The 15,171-nt window shown below is 50.2% G+C and overlaps 11 non-coding genes across 11 annotated transcripts; all 11 read left to right on the forward strand.

Moving 5' to 3' along the window:
• Positions 1-394: 394 nt before the first annotated feature.
• Positions 395-587, forward strand: LOC135491905 (U2 spliceosomal RNA). The gene has a single exon (XR_010447983.1). It is a non-coding gene; the product is annotated as a U2 spliceosomal RNA (small nuclear RNA).
• Positions 588-1,511: 924 nt separating this feature from the next.
• On the forward strand, positions 1,512-1,704 carry LOC135491906 (U2 spliceosomal RNA). Its single transcript, XR_010447984.1, has one exon. It is a non-coding gene; the product is annotated as a U2 spliceosomal RNA (small nuclear RNA).
• A 923-nt stretch (positions 1,705-2,627) lies between these two features.
• On the forward strand, positions 2,628-2,823 carry LOC135491859 (U2 spliceosomal RNA). Its single transcript, XR_010447941.1, has one exon. It is a non-coding gene; the product is annotated as a U2 spliceosomal RNA (small nuclear RNA).
• Positions 2,824-2,893: 70 nt separating this feature from the next.
• LOC135491775 (U2 spliceosomal RNA) lies at positions 2,894-3,082 on the forward strand. Its single transcript, XR_010447890.1, has one exon. It is a non-coding gene; the product is annotated as a U2 spliceosomal RNA (small nuclear RNA).
• Positions 3,083-4,005: 923 nt separating this feature from the next.
• LOC135491860 (U2 spliceosomal RNA) lies at positions 4,006-4,201 on the forward strand. Its single transcript, XR_010447942.1, has one exon. It is a non-coding gene; the product is annotated as a U2 spliceosomal RNA (small nuclear RNA).
• Positions 4,202-4,271: 70 nt separating this feature from the next.
• Positions 4,272-4,460, forward strand: LOC135491776 (U2 spliceosomal RNA). The gene has a single exon (XR_010447891.1). It is a non-coding gene; the product is annotated as a U2 spliceosomal RNA (small nuclear RNA).
• Positions 4,461-5,386: 926 nt separating this feature from the next.
• On the forward strand, positions 5,387-5,579 carry LOC135491907 (U2 spliceosomal RNA). The gene has a single exon (XR_010447985.1). It is a non-coding gene; the product is annotated as a U2 spliceosomal RNA (small nuclear RNA).
• Positions 5,580-6,501: 922 nt separating this feature from the next.
• Positions 6,502-6,694, forward strand: LOC135491908 (U2 spliceosomal RNA). The gene has a single exon (XR_010447986.1). It is a non-coding gene; the product is annotated as a U2 spliceosomal RNA (small nuclear RNA).
• A 962-nt stretch (positions 6,695-7,656) lies between these two features.
• On the forward strand, positions 7,657-7,847 carry LOC135491865 (U2 spliceosomal RNA). The gene has a single exon (XR_010447945.1). It is a non-coding gene; the product is annotated as a U2 spliceosomal RNA (small nuclear RNA).
• Positions 7,848-13,829: 5,982 nt separating this feature from the next.
• On the forward strand, positions 13,830-14,020 carry LOC135491780 (U2 spliceosomal RNA). Its single transcript, XR_010447895.1, has one exon. It is a non-coding gene; the product is annotated as a U2 spliceosomal RNA (small nuclear RNA).
• Positions 14,021-14,941: 921 nt separating this feature from the next.
• On the forward strand, positions 14,942-15,137 carry LOC135491862 (U2 spliceosomal RNA). The gene has a single exon (XR_010447944.1). It is a non-coding gene; the product is annotated as a U2 spliceosomal RNA (small nuclear RNA).
• Positions 15,138-15,171: the final 34 nt, after the last annotated feature.

Raw genomic sequence — 15,171 nt, forward strand, 5'->3', positions numbered from 1 at the left:
CCGTTGGAAGATTCGCTTGGAAATAACTTGCTCACCGCCTCGATTGGCTTGTGTCGTTCCGCGCGGTGTTTGCGACCTACATTCAGACGCCCTAATCGGACGGACTCACCTCGAACTCCCAGGGCCCGCGAAGCCAGTCACACGCCCAGAACAGCTTGGCCACCGCGGGACGAGGCGCGTCCTTCGACTTTCTAAGGAACTACTGTGCTGGGGGGGACACTCCTCGCTCCACGGACAATTTGCCTTGTCGATTCCCGAGGACACTGGCACCTGCAACGTCGTCTGCTGCCATCTGGCGTTGACCAAATCAACTACGTCACACGCAGCCGAAACGTCACGGCTTGGACAATTCACGCCGTTTGCAACATGTAGAATTTTCGAAGCCGACGCCGGCATCGCTTCTCGGCCTATTGGCTAAGATCAAAGTGTAGTATCTGTTCTTATCAGCTTAATATCTGATACGCACCTCATTGAGGTGCTTCGATATTAAACTGATTTTTGGACCTCGGCGAGATGTCAGGGGCTTGCTCCGCTCTCGCCACGGGTTGGCCTGGTATTGCAGTACCTCCAGGATCGGCCCATAATAAACAAACCAACAATAGACCTTTCCCCAAATGCCCTTCCCCATTGTTAACTTCCCTTTCCCATGCCTTACCGAGCTTGGGAGGGGGAGGGGTCGGGGTGGGGGTCCTGGGGCCAGGTGATTCAATTAAACTAAATATGTATCAGAAGCTAGGCAGATCAAGAACAGATACCGGTACAGTTGTGTGTGGGCATTAAATCAAGGCAAGAGTTTGGTCGAATAACCTCGTGTCCGAGCTCTGTCTGGCGCCTAAATGGCTTCCTGGCCGCAGACGACCTCCCTGGTGACGGGAAGCCCCTGTGACGATATCGATGACGTCACCGCAGCCAGGCAGCCACGTGTCCCTGGCGACAGTGGCGACAGTGACGTCAGTGAGGGCTCAAACTGGCCGTGCTCGACGTTCAGGGCCGAATTTGGCACTCGAACGGGGGGAGGGGGGGGGGGGGGGCACCCGCCAGTCGAAAGAGCAGCGCCAGGCCTACATGAAACGCGTGTGAAAAGGTGGGCATGCTTGGAATAGTTCTCCGTCGGTTGCCGTTGGAAGATTCGCTTGGAAATAACTTGCTCACCGCCTCGATTGGCTTGTGTCGTTCCGCGCGGTGTTTGCGACCTACATTCAGACGCCCTAATCGGACGGACTCACCTCGAACTCCCAGGGCCCGCGAAGCCAGTCACACGCCCAGAACAGCTTGGCCACCGCGGGACGAGGCGCGTCCTTCGACTTTCTAAGGAACTACTGTGCTGGGGGGGACACTCCTCGCTCCACGGACAATTTGCCTTGTCGATTCCCGAGGACACTGGCACCTGCAACGTCGTCTGCTGCCATCTGGCGTTGACCAAATCAACTACGTCACACGCAGCCGAAACGTCACGGCTTGGACAATTCACGCCGTTTGCAACATGTAGAATTTTCGAAGCCGACGCCGGCATCGCTTCTCGGCCTATTGGCTAAGATCAAAGTGTAGTATCTGTTCTTATCAGCTTAATATCTGATACGCACCTCATTGAGGTGCTTCGATATTAAACTGATTTTTGGACCTCGGCGAGATGTCAGGGGCTTGCTCCGCTCTCGCCACGGGTTGGCCTGGTATTGCAGTACCTCCAGGATCGGCCCATAATAAACAAACCAACAATAGACCTTTCCCCAAATGCCCTTCCCCATTGTTAACTTCCCTTTCCCATGCCTTACCGAGCTTGGGAGGGGGAGGGGTCGGGGTGGGGGTCCTGGGGCCAGGTGATTCAATTAAACTAAATATGTATCAGAAGCTAGGCAGATCAAGAACAGATACCGGTACAGTTGTGTGTGGGCATTAAATCAAGGCAAGAGTTTGGTCGAATAACCTCGTGTCCGAGCTCTGTCTGGCGCCTAAATGGCTTCCTGGCCGCAGACGACCTCCCTGGTGACGGGAAGCCCCTGTGACGATATCGATGACGTCACCGCAGCCAGGCAGCCACGTGTCCCTGGCGACAGTGGCGACAGTGACGTCAGTGAGGGCTCAAACTGGCCGTGCTCGACGTTCAGGGCCGAATTTGGCACTCGAACGGGGGGAGGGGGGGGGGGGGGCACCCGCCAGTCGAAAGAGCAGCGCCAGGCCTACATGAAACGCGTGTGAAAAGGTGGGCATGCTTGGAATAGTTCTCCGTCGGTTGCCGTTGGAAGATTCGCTTGGAAATAACTTGCTCACCGCCTCGATTGGCTTGTGTCGTTCCGCGCGGTGTTTGCGACCTACATTCAGACGCCCTAATCGGACGGACTCACCTCGAACTCCCAGGGCCCGCGAAGCCAGTCACACGCCCAGAACAGCTTGGCCACCGCGGGACGAGGCGCGTCCTTCGACTTTCTAAGGAACTACTGTGCTGGGGGGGACACTCCTCGCTCCACGGACAATTTGCCTTGTCGATTCCCGAGGACACTGGCACCTGCAACGTCGTCTGCTGCCATCTGGCGTTGACCAAATCAACTACGTCACACGCAGCCGAAACGTCACGGCTTGGACAATTCACGCCGTTTGCAACATGTAGAATTTTCGAAGCCGACGCCGGCATCGCTTCTCGGCCTATTGGCTAAGATCAAAGTGTAGTATCTGTTCTTATCCATATGGAGTACTGTGGGATCGACGGGGCCGTCGCGACGCCGAGTGCTGTCTCGCCAATAGGGCTTTCAGCACGGGCGTCGGGACGGCACCGGACGGGCTCACAGTAAAATAATGAAAAATTCTAAACAAATAGATACATCTTTTGTAAAACCCCTGTATACAGTAATTGTAAATGAATAATTGTATATGCCCGTTTGGATACGTGAAATAAAAGATACCCACTGCGGGTTTATGCTGCAAAAAAAAGTATCTGTTCTTATCAGCTTAATATCTGATACGCACCTCATTGAGGTGCTTCGATATTAAACTGATTTTTGGACCTCGGCGAGATGTCAGGGGCTTGCTCCGCTCTCGCCACGGGTTGGCCTGGTATTGCAGTACCTCCAGGATCGGCCCATAATAAACAAACCAACAATAGACCTTTCCCCAAATGCCCTTCCCCATTGTTAACTTCCCTTTCCCATGCCTTACCGAGCTTGGGAGGGGGAGGGGTCGGGGTGGGGGTCCTGGGGCCAGGTGATTCAATTAAACTAAATATGTATCAGAAGCTAGGCAGATCAAGAACAGATACCGGTACAGTTGTGTGTGGGCATTAAATCAAGGCAAGAGTTTGGTCGAATAACCTCGTGTCCGAGCTCTGTCTGGCGCCTAAATGGCTTCCTGGCCGCAGACGACCTCCCTGGTGACGGGAAGCCCCTGTGACGATATCGATGACGTCACCGCAGCCAGGCAGCCACGTGTCCCTGGCGACAGTGGCGACAGTGACGTCAGTGAGGGCTCAAACTGGCCGTGCTCGACGTTCAGGGCCGAATTTGGCACTCGAACGGGGGGAGGGGGGGGGGGGGGCACCCGCCAGTCGAAAGAGCAGCGCCAGGCCTACATGAAACGCGTGTGAAAAGGTGGGCATGCTTGGAATAGTTCTCCGTCGGTTGCCGTTGGAAGATTCGCTTGGAAATAACTTGCTCACCGCCTCGATTGGCTTGTGTCGTTCCGCGCGGTGTTTGCGACCTACATTCAGACGCCCTAATCGGACGGACTCACCTCGAACTCCCAGGGCCCGCGAAGCCAGTCACACGCCCAGAACAGCTTGGCCACCGCGGGACGAGGCGCGTCCTTCGACTTTCTAAGGAACTACTGTGCTGGGGGGGACACTCCTCGCTCCACGGACAATTTGCCTTGTCGATTCCCGAGGACACTGGCACCTGCAACGTCGTCTGCTGCCATCTGGCGTTGACCAAATCAACTACGTCACACGCAGCCGAAACGTCACGGCTTGGACAATTCACGCCGTTTGCAACATGTAGAATTTTCGAAGCCGACGCCGGCATCGCTTCTCGGCCTATTGGCTAAGATCAAAGTGTAGTATCTGTTCTTATCCATATGGAGTACTGTGGGATCGACGGGGCCGTCGCGACGCCGAGTGCTGTCTCGCCAATAGGGCTTTCAGCACGGGCGTCGGGACGGCACCGGACGGGCTCACAGTAAAATAATGAAAAATTCTAAACAAATAGATACATCTTTTGTAAAACCCCTGTATACAGTAATTGTAAATGAATAATTGTATATGCCCGTTTGGATACGTGAAATAAAAGATACCCACTGCGGGTTTATGCTGCAAAAAAAAGTATCTGTTCTTATCAGCTTAATATCTGATACGCACCTCATTGAGGTGCTTCGATATTAAACTGATTTTTGGACCTCGGCGAGATGTCAGGGGCTTGCTCCGCTCTCGCCACGGGTTGGCCTGGTATTGCAGTACCTCCAGGATCGGCCCATAATAAACAAACCAACAATAGACCTTTCCCCAAATGCCCTTCCCCATTGTTAACTTCCCTTTCCCATGCCTTACCGAGCTTGGGAGGGGGAGGGGTCGGGGTGGGGGTCCTGGGGCCAGGTGATTCAATTAAACTAAATATGTATCAGAAGCTAGGCAGATCAAGAACAGATACCGGTACAGTTGTGTGTGGGCATTAAATCAAGGCAAGAGTTTGGTCGAATAACCTCGTGTCCGAGCTCTGTCTGGCGCCTAAATGGCTTCCTGGCCGCAGACGACCTCCCTGGTGACGGGAAGCCCCTGTGACGATATCGATGACGTCACCGCAGCCAGGCAGCCACGTGTCCCTGGCGACAGTGGCGACAGTGACGTCAGTGAGGGCTCAAACTGGCCGTGCTCGACGTTCAGGGCCGAATTTGGCACTCGAACGGGGGGAGGGGGGGGGGGGGGGGGCACCCGCCAGTCGAAAGAGCAGCGCCAGGCCTACATGAAACGCGTGTGAAAAGGTGGGCATGCTTGGAATAGTTCTCCGTCGGTTGCCGTTGGAAGATTCGCTTGGAAATAACTTGCTCACCGCCTCGATTGGCTTGTGTCGTTCCGCGCGGTGTTTGCGACCTACATTCAGACGCCCTAATCGGACGGACTCACCTCGAACTCCCAGGGCCCGCGAAGCCAGTCACACGCCCAGAACAGCTTGGCCACCGCGGGACGAGGCGCGTCCTTCGACTTTCTAAGGAACTACTGTGCTGGGGGGGACACTCCTCGCTCCACGGACAATTTGCCTTGTCGATTCCCGAGGACACTGGCACCTGCAACGTCGTCTGCTGCCATCTGGCGTTGACCAAATCAACTACGTCACACGCAGCCGAAACGTCACGGCTTGGACAATTCACGCCGTTTGCAACATGTAGAATTTTCGAAGCCGACGCCGGCATCGCTTCTCGGCCTATTGGCTAAGATCAAAGTGTAGTATCTGTTCTTATCAGCTTAATATCTGATACGCACCTCATTGAGGTGCTTCGATATTAAACTGATTTTTGGACCTCGGCGAGATGTCAGGGGCTTGCTCCGCTCTCGCCACGGGTTGGCCTGGTATTGCAGTACCTCCAGGATCGGCCCATAATAAACAAACCAACAATAGACCTTTCCCCAAATGCCCTTCCCCATTGTTAACTTCCCTTTCCCATGCCTTACCGAGCTTGGGAGGGGGAGGGGTCGGGGTGGGGGTCCTGGGGCCAGGTGATTCAATTAAACTAAATATGTATCAGAAGCTAGGCAGATCAAGAACAGATACCGGTACAGTTGTGTGTGGGCATTAAATCAAGGCAAGAGTTTGGTCGAATAACCTCGTGTCCGAGCTCTGTCTGGCGCCTAAATGGCTTCCTGGCCGCAGACGACCTCCCTGGTGACGGGAAGCCCCTGTGACGATATCGATGACGTCACCGCAGCCAGGCAGCCACGTGTCCCTGGCGACAGTGGCGACAGTGACGTCAGTGAGGGCTCAAACTGGCCGTGCTCGACGTTCAGGGCCGAATTTGGCACTCGAACGGGGGGAGGGGGGGGGGGGGCACCCGCCAGTCGAAAGAGCAGCGCCAGGCCTACATGAAACGCGTGTGAAAAGGTGGGCATGCTTGGAATAGTTCTCCGTCGGTTGCCGTTGGAAGATTCGCTTGGAAATAACTTGCTCACCGCCTCGATTGGCTTGTGTCGTTCCGCGCGGTGTTTGCGACCTACATTCAGACGCCCTAATCGGACGGACTCACCTCGAACTCCCAGGGCCCGCGAAGCCAGTCACACGCCCAGAACAGCTTGGCCACCGCGGGACGAGGCGCGTCCTTCGACTTTCTAAGGAACTACTGTGCTGGGGGGGACACTCCTCGCTCCACGGACAATTTGCCTTGTCGATTCCCGAGGACACTGGCACCTGCAACGTCGTCTGCTGCCATCTGGCGTTGACCAAATCAACTACGTCACACGCAGCCGAAACGTCACGGCTTGGACAATTCACGCCGTTTGCAACATGTAGAATTTTCGAAGCCGACGCCGGCATCGCTTCTCGGCCTATTGGCTAAGATCAAAGTGTAGTATCTGTTCTTATCAGCTTAATATCTGATACGCACCTCATTGAGGTGCTTCGATATTAAACTGATTTTTGGACCTCGGCGAGATGTCAGGGGCTTGCTCCGCTCTCGCCACGGGTTGGCCTGGTATTGCAGTACCTCCAGGATCGGCCCATAATAAACAAACCAACAATAGACCTTTCCCCAAATGCCCTTCCCCATTGTTAACTTCCCTTTCCCATGCCTTACCGAGCTTGGGAGGGGGAGGGGTCGGGGTGGGGGTCCTGGGGCCAGGTGATTCAATTAAACTAAATATGTATCAGAAGCTAGGCAGATCAAGAACAGATACCGGTACAGTTGTGTGTGGGCATTAAATCAAGGCAAGAGTTTGGTCGAATAACCTCGTGTCCGAGCTCTGTCTGGCGCCTAAATGGCTTCCTGGCCGCAGACGACCTCCCTGGTGACGGGAAGCCCCTGTGACGATATCGATGACGTCACCGCAGCCAGGCAGCCACGTGTCCCTGGCGACAGTGGCGACAGTGACGTCAGTGAGGGCTCAAACTGGCCGTGCTCGACGTTCAGGGCCGAATTTGGCACTCGAACGGGGGGAGGGGGGGGGGGGGGGCACCCGCCAGTCGAAAGAGCAGCGCCAGGCCTACATGAAACGCGTGTGAAAAGGTGGGCATGCTTGGAATAGTTCTCCGTCGGTTGCCGTTGGAAGATTCGCTTGGAAATAACTTGCTCACCGCCTCGATTGGCTTGTGTCGTTCCGCGCGGTGTTTGCGACCTACATTCAGACGCCCTAATCGGACGGACTCACCTCGAACTCCCAGGGCCCGCGAAGCCAGTCACACGCCCAGAACAGCTTGGCCACCGCGGGACGAGGCGCGTCCTTCGACTTTCTAAGGAACTACTGTGCTGGGGGGGACACTCCTCGCTCCACGGACAATTTGCCTTGTCGATTCCCGAGGACACTGGCACCTGCAACGTCGTCTGCTGCCATCTGGCGTTGACCAAATCAACTACGTCACACGCAGCCGAAACGTCACGGCTTGGACAATTCACGCCGTTTGCAACATGTAGAATTTTCGAAGCCGACGCCGGCATCGCTTCTCGGCCTATTGGCTAAGATCAAAGTGTAGTATCTGTTCCTCGGCCTATTGGCTAAGATCAAAGTGTAGTATCTGTTCTTATCTGTTTACTCCAAGTTTACTCCAAGTCAGGTCGGGGAGCAGCACGTGCCATATTCGTTTATTTATTTCGTTGATTTCGTTGATTTCGTTTAGCACTATGTGACGTTTTACAGCACCGATTCCGTTTTAGTTGGACCTTTTGTGAACAATTCGTTTTATTCAGTTGGCTGGAGCCTTTGTGTGGACCGAGTTTTAAGCCTTTGTGTTTCTGCACCAATTATTTTAACTTGCCAACGCCTAGGGTGTACATACACTGTACATACACTGTAAATAACGTTTTAAGTCATGGCGTCGACGTATGCCGGCGCCGTGGCATATCAAGATGGGGCCTATGAGGCAGAAGTTATTGAAGTCATTAATAGAAGCGATAGGTCGGTTGACTATAGAACTAATAAGGACGATGGTGAAATTAAACAGTACAAGATTGTGAAGGCATTGGTAGAAAGGGGAATCCCCATAGAAAGTATAAAAACAGTGATGAAAGTAAGCCAAGGGCACTTTAGTGTGAGATTCGAGAAGGGGGACCCCCAAATGGAGGAAGCCCCTGCAGTGCTAGAAGTAGACGGGGTAGGGTTATGGATGGAAAAGGCCATTGACTTTGAGGTTAAGAGATTCCACACTAGTCGCTATGTAAAAATCCATAACTATCCGGGAGAGTGTGATGTAGAATGGGTGAGGGAAGGGTTGCAAAAATACGGACTGGTGAAGGCAGTAAAGAGGGAGATGTTAAGAGAATACGGGACGGTTGAAAGTGGAACTGTGACGGCTATAATGAATGTGGGGGCAAAGGTCCCCAAGGTGATATACATCAAAGGAAACCGATTCCGAACATGGTACAGGGGACAAGAAGATGAGCTAAGGGGTGAATCCACGTGTTATAGATGTAGGAGAAAGGGGCACTATCGATATGAATGTACAGAACTGTTAGGAGTAGGAGAGGAGCAGAGTGAGAAGGAAGAGAGACGGGTGAAAAGTGTGGTGAGGAGTGTGGAAAAGGAAGGAGAGAGAAGCATGGTGAACAACGAGAAGGAGTCGATTGACGGGAAAGAAGAGAACGTAGCTGGCAGGTCTGAGGAGTTGGGAGTGTGTGTCGAAGATGGCGAGACGGAGAAGGGTGACGGGGAAGGAAATGGAGGCGCGGGAGAAACGAATGTCGTGAAACCGGGAGAATGGAAGAAAGTGGTGAAGAATAGGAGGAGAGGGGAAGAGTCGGTGTGGGATACGCCCACAGAAGTGCAAGATAGGTTGAGAACAGCAAAAGAAGTGTTAGAAGACAGTGACAATGAAGTAAGGGACTTATCGAGACCCCTAAGCATCGATTTAGATTCACCAACGAATGTGGAAAGAATTTTGAAGGGTTTTGCGGGTAGCAGGCCGACTACTCCCGACGGGGATGCAGAGCGGCGTGAGGGCACTGCCAAGAGGGGCAATGATAGGGTAGAAAAAAGCCCAGAAGACCGATCTGTTAAAGATCAAACTACACCGGTGGTCAAAAAGCCCAACTTGGGGGTGCCACCACGCCCGAGGCGTAGCCCGCCAGGGAGGGGTCGGAATGTGCCTGCAAAACCCTTCAAACATTAACTTAATGGATCCTCTCTTTATTTTCATCTGTATATTAATGGCGGTAACTGTGGTCTCAATGAATGTGAACGGGTTATATGAAAAAAGGACGAGTGTTTTAAATAAAATAGTAAGGTTAAAGTGTGATGTGGCATGTATACAGGAAGTGCATGTGGTGCCGGACAATTTGGGACCATGGATTAATCGGAACTACGGACTTCATTTCTATAGCAGTAGCCAGGCCCACGCAGGCGTGGCCATCATTACCAGAACTGCTGTAGAAAGGGAGTTTGTAGTTCCAGGGGGGTTAGAGGGGAGAATATGCCATGTGCGCCTGGGGTCCGGCACGCATGTTCTCTCTGTATACATGCCCACACAGAATCCAATTAAAAACCACGATAAAGCTATAATCTTCTGTCAAAAGCTAAAAGAGTATGTGAGGAAATTTAGGGGGGAACAGTGGATTTTAGGGGGGGACTTTAATTTTGCTTCGGGAAGGAACGATAGAGGGACGGGGACTTTGTTACCAGGGGACATCTTGTATAAAAAGCTTTGGCAGGAGATTATAGATTTATTAAATATTAAAGATGCATTTAGGGATTTAAATCCCACGGTAGATAGTTTCACTTTTTATAGAGGCCAAACTAGGTCCAGAATTGACCGTATTTATACGAATTTAAAGGTAGGTAAGGTAGATCATGTCCCACTGGTTTTTACAGACCATTACGGTGTGTTGGGTGCGGTAGAAAGTACAGGGAAGAAGAAAATGGGAAAGGGATTTTGGAAAATTAATAATAGCCTATTAGGGGAAGAGGGGACAGTAAGGGAGGTAACACAGTTTTGGAAGGGTTGGCAAAAAAGGAAGGGAAATTTTGGGTGTCCAATAGAGTGGTGGGAGAAGGGGAAACAAAAGTTACAGGGGATCTTCAAAAGGAATGGTAAGAGGGTGAACAGGGAGAGAGGGGAAGGTATTTTAGCTTTGGAGAGGGAGTTGGACTTTTTGGGGAAGGAGAGGGACAGAGGGGTGGACATTACAAGGCGGTGGGGGGAAGTAAGAGGGGAATTGAGCAAATTGGAAATGGCAGATTTGGAGGGGGCAAAAGTGAGGGCGGGGGCAAAATTCATAGAGGAGAGGGAAGCACCGACCACTGATTTTTTCAAGGTAGAAGTGAGGACAAAGACAGTTATTGATCAGTTAAAGGATGAAAATGGAAAGGTTTTAGAAGAACAAGATGAAATTTTAAAAGAGGTACAAAGGTTTTACGAGAATTTATATAGGAAAGGTGATACGGTAAAGGTGGCTAGGGACAGGTTCGCATCAAAAATCCATAAGAAACTAACTGGGGAACAACAAAATAAATTGGAGGGTTTGTTATCTACAGGGGAGGTTTTGAGGGAATTAAAAAATATGAAGGCGGGAAAATCACCGGGGATTGATGGGTTAGGAAAAGAGTTTTATTTGTATTACTGGGAGCTATTGGGGGACGATTTGGTAGAGACTATAAATAATGTATTTTTACGGGAAAAACTGGGGGGAACGATGAAAACGGCAGTGATATCTATTTTGTTCAAAAAAGGGGATCCGAGGGATATTAAAAATTATAGACCTGTAAGTTTGCTAACGGTAGATTATAAGATTATCACCAAAGTTTTAAAGTCGAGACTGTCGGGGGTCATGGGCGACCTAGTGCACCCTGATCAGGCATGCGGAGTCCCCAAAAGATCAATCAATGATCAACTGTTCAATATTCAAACCGTCATCGAACATGCGGCGGACTCCGGGGGTGCACTGGTGGCCGTTGACCTCCGAAAAGCCTTCGATTTAGTATCTCATGAATGGCTATTTCAATGTTTAGAGACCATGAGGTTTGGCCGAAATTTTATGAGATGGATGAGGGTGCTGTATGATGCGCCGGAGAGTAGGGTGCTGGTGAATGGATTCCTGTCAGGGACATTCAGGGTGGGCAGATCAGTTAGACAGGGCTGCAGTCTGTCCCCGCTGCTGTTTGTACTCTGCCAGGAGCCGCTCGCCTGCGCCGTGCGCTCCGACGAACGGGTGCGGGGCATTAAGCTGCCTAACGTAAAACAAGAGGTTAAAAACATTGCCTTTGCGGATGATGCCACGCACCCGATTGCAGCACCCTGTATACGAGCTCTATTCTCCATATACAATGATTTCGGCCAAGCCTCGGGGTCTGATATAAATATATCAAAGACAGAAATATTATTGTTAGGCGGTTTTTCGCACCAAAACATCCCTATAGAGTACAGGAAATATATAGTGAAAATTTCAAACATTTTGGGGATACCCTGGAACAAGGCAGGGCCTTGTGGGAAGACATATTGGAAGAAAATCATGGAAAAAGTGGGGAAAACAATAAAGTTATGGGAAAATAGACACCTGTCCTTTATAGGGAAAGTTTTGGTGATAAAAACCGTCCTCGTTTCTAAATTATGGTACGGAGCGAGAATTATGAAATTGCCAATGAAATATTGTACCGGGTTTGTGAAATTATTGTTTAAATTTTTATGGTCAAACAAAATGGAATTGATTAAAAGAAGCACTATGGTGCAGGCAATTGAAGATGGAGGGGTAGGGATGCCGCATGTAGCCAGTAAATGTCGGGCCCTGTTCATGGAAAGGTTAAAAAGACTCTACCACGTACAAGACGAGGGGGTCACACAGCCATGGATAGGGTACGGCATTTACAAAGCGGGCATAACACTGCGGCATCACTGCCCCGAAATTGCCAAAAATACTTATATGCACAGAGTTATTGGTAGACACGGTGTGTGGGAAGAGGTTTTATACCAGTGTAAAGCGGCAAAGTTGGGTATGGGTAGGTCACAATGGGTTAAAATCACAGCTGCTGCTTTATATGAGAAAATTATGAAAAATGGGGTTCAAATCCCACATACCGTGTGTACCAAAATGTATAATATCAACTGGAAAAAGATATGGAAAAACATATGGCACAACAAAATTTTATATAATAATGAGAAAGAACTATTTTATAAATTTGTACACAGAGCATTACCTGTAAAATCCTTGTTTAAATATTTGCCAAATATCCAGAAGAACTGTGCGAGGTGTAAAATGCAGACGGAATCCATGAAACATGCTTTTTATGATTGCGCTACGATACAGCCTGTTTTGAACTCGTTGTCAAATTTGTCAAGAATACAAGGATGGCCAGCGCCAACCTGGGAAAATATCACATGTCCGGTTTTTGCAAATAGCAAAGGGGTAGATAAAATAGTGGGGGTTTTGGGGATTTATATTCACACGATTTGGACAGGGAGAGCCAGTCTTTGGCAGGGGAAAAATCGAAATGAGCAAAACGAATTCGACAACAGAGTTCAAAACAGACTGTAAGGGGATTCCCCACAATGTGGGAATGGTATACGATTTTAAAAATTCACGTCGTTAGCGTATCGGCTTGCTAGCCTGTCGGGAACGTGCATGATTCGGACGCGGGAGGTCCCGGGTTCGAACCTGCCATATTCCACTGTTCAATTTCCTTCAAAAATATATTTTTTTCCCTCTTGTTTTCTTTTTCCTTCATTCTTTTTGCATTTTACATCTTGCATAGTTAGTTGTAAATATTGTAAATATATGTATATAGGGTATTAATTGAACGCACGCACAGAAATGTGAATTTTAAAACATAGTATAAAATTTTTTGGCGACTTAGATTAGCCCAGTTCCCAAGCAGGGGTCAGAATGAGACCAGATGGATGGTCTCGACCCCTTGCACTGGGCGCACATATGTATATACTTGCCATTGAGCACTATAGGCACATTGTTTTAAACATGAGTTATGAATTATGTTATTAATTTATGTTTTAAACCTTTATGGTTTATGTTATTATGTTATTATTTTATGTTAGTATGCCTTCAATTTACACTGGCACGTTTTATCCACATTGATTTAATCAGATAATTAAATGTTCCGTTTCTATTGGTGCTACAACAAAAATAATAAAATGTTAAATATCAAAATGCAATAAGTGGTGCCAATAGTTTTGAATATTCCGTACACGTATATACTTGGTGCTCACATGTTAATTAATTCTTCCATTGGTGCTAAAACAAAAAAAGTAAACAGTTAAGATTATAAAGTGAAAATTAGTTTCAATGGACATTATTTGGAAGGCGTATATGTATGTATGTTTTGTAAATACTAAGTCTGGGTTCACAGAGAGCGTAAGGGGAGTACTGTGGGGACGGCAACGGGCCGTTTCGGTGCCGGGGTCGGCGACACAAAGTATGACGTCGGTCTGGGCATCGGGACGGTTCGGGGGCGGCTTCGCAGTAGTCCCCCAATTCCATATGGAGTACTGTGGGATCGACGGGGCCGTCGCGACGCCGAGTGCTGTCTCGCCAATAGGGCTTTCAGCACGGGCGTCGGGACGGCACCGGACGGGCTCACAGTAAAATAATGATAAATAAAAAAATAATGAAAAATTTTAAACAAATAGATACATCTTTTGTAAAACCCCTGTATACAGTAATTGTAAATGAATAATTGTATATGCCCGTTTGGATACGTGAAATAAAAGATACCCACTGCGGGTTTATGCTGCAAAAAAAAAAGTATCTGTTCTTATCAGCTTAATATCTGATACGCACCTCATTGAGGTGCTTCGATATTAAACTGATTTTTGGACCTCGGCGAGATGTCAGGGGCTTGCTCCGCTCTCGCCACGGGTTGGCCTGGTATTGCAGTACCTCCAGGATCGGCCCATAATAAACAAACCAACAATAGACCTTTCCCCAAATGCCCTTCCCCATTGTTAACTTCCCTTTCCCATGCCTTACCGAGCTTGGGAGGGGGAGGGGTCGGGGTGGGGGTCCTGGGGCCAGGTGATTCAATTAAACTAAATATGTATCAGAAGCTAGGCAGATCAAGAACAGATACCGGTACAGTTGTGTGTGGGCATTAAATCAAGGCAAGAGTTTGGTCGAATAACCTCGTGTCCGAGCTCTGTCTGGCGCCTAAATGGCTTCCTGGCCGCAGACGACCTCCCTGGTGACGGGAAGCCCCTGTGACGATATCGATGACGTCACCGCAGCCAGGCAGCCACGTGTCCCTGGCGACAGTGGCGACAGTGACGTCAGTGAGGGCTCAAACTGGCCGTGCTCGACGTTCAGGGCCGAATTTGGCACTCGAACGGGGGGAGGGGGGGGGGGGCACCCGCCAGTCGAAAGAGCAGCGCCAGGCCTACATGAAACGCGTGTGAAAAGGTGGGCATGCTTGGAATAGTTCTCCGTCGGTTGCCGTTGGAAGATTCGCTTGGAAATAACTTGCTCACCGCCTCGATTGGCTTGTGTCGTTCCGCGCGGTGTTTGCGACCTACATTCAGACGCCCTAATCGGACGGACTCACCTCGAACTCCCAGGGCCCGCGAAGCCAGTCACACGCCCAGAACAGCTTGGCCACCGCGGGACGAGGCGCGTCCTTCGACTTTCTAAGGAACTACTGTGCTGGGGGGGACACTCCTCGCTCCACGGACAATTTGCCTTGTCGATTCCCGAGGACACTGGCACCTGCAACGTCGTCTGCTGCCATCTGGCGTTGACCAAATCAACTACGTCACACGCAGCCGAAACGTCACGGCTTGGACAATTCACGCCGTTTGCAACATGTAGAATTTTCGAAGCCGACGCCGGCATCGCTTCTCGGCCTATTGGCTAAGATCAAAGTGTAGTATCTGTTCTTATCCATATGGAGTACTGTGGGATCGACGGGGCCGTCGCGACGCCGAGTGCTGTCTCGCCAATAGGGCTTTCAGCACGGGCGTCGGGACGGCACCGGACGGGCTCACAGTAAAATAATGAAAAATTCTAAACAAATAGATACATCTTTTGTAAAACCCCTGTATACAGTAATTGTAAATGAAT

Source organism: Lineus longissimus, chromosome 7 (genome assembly GCF_910592395.1).
Source record: "Lineus longissimus chromosome 7, tnLinLong1.2, whole genome shotgun sequence".
Taxonomy (NCBI): domain Eukaryota; kingdom Metazoa; phylum Nemertea; class Pilidiophora; order Heteronemertea; family Lineidae; genus Lineus; species Lineus longissimus.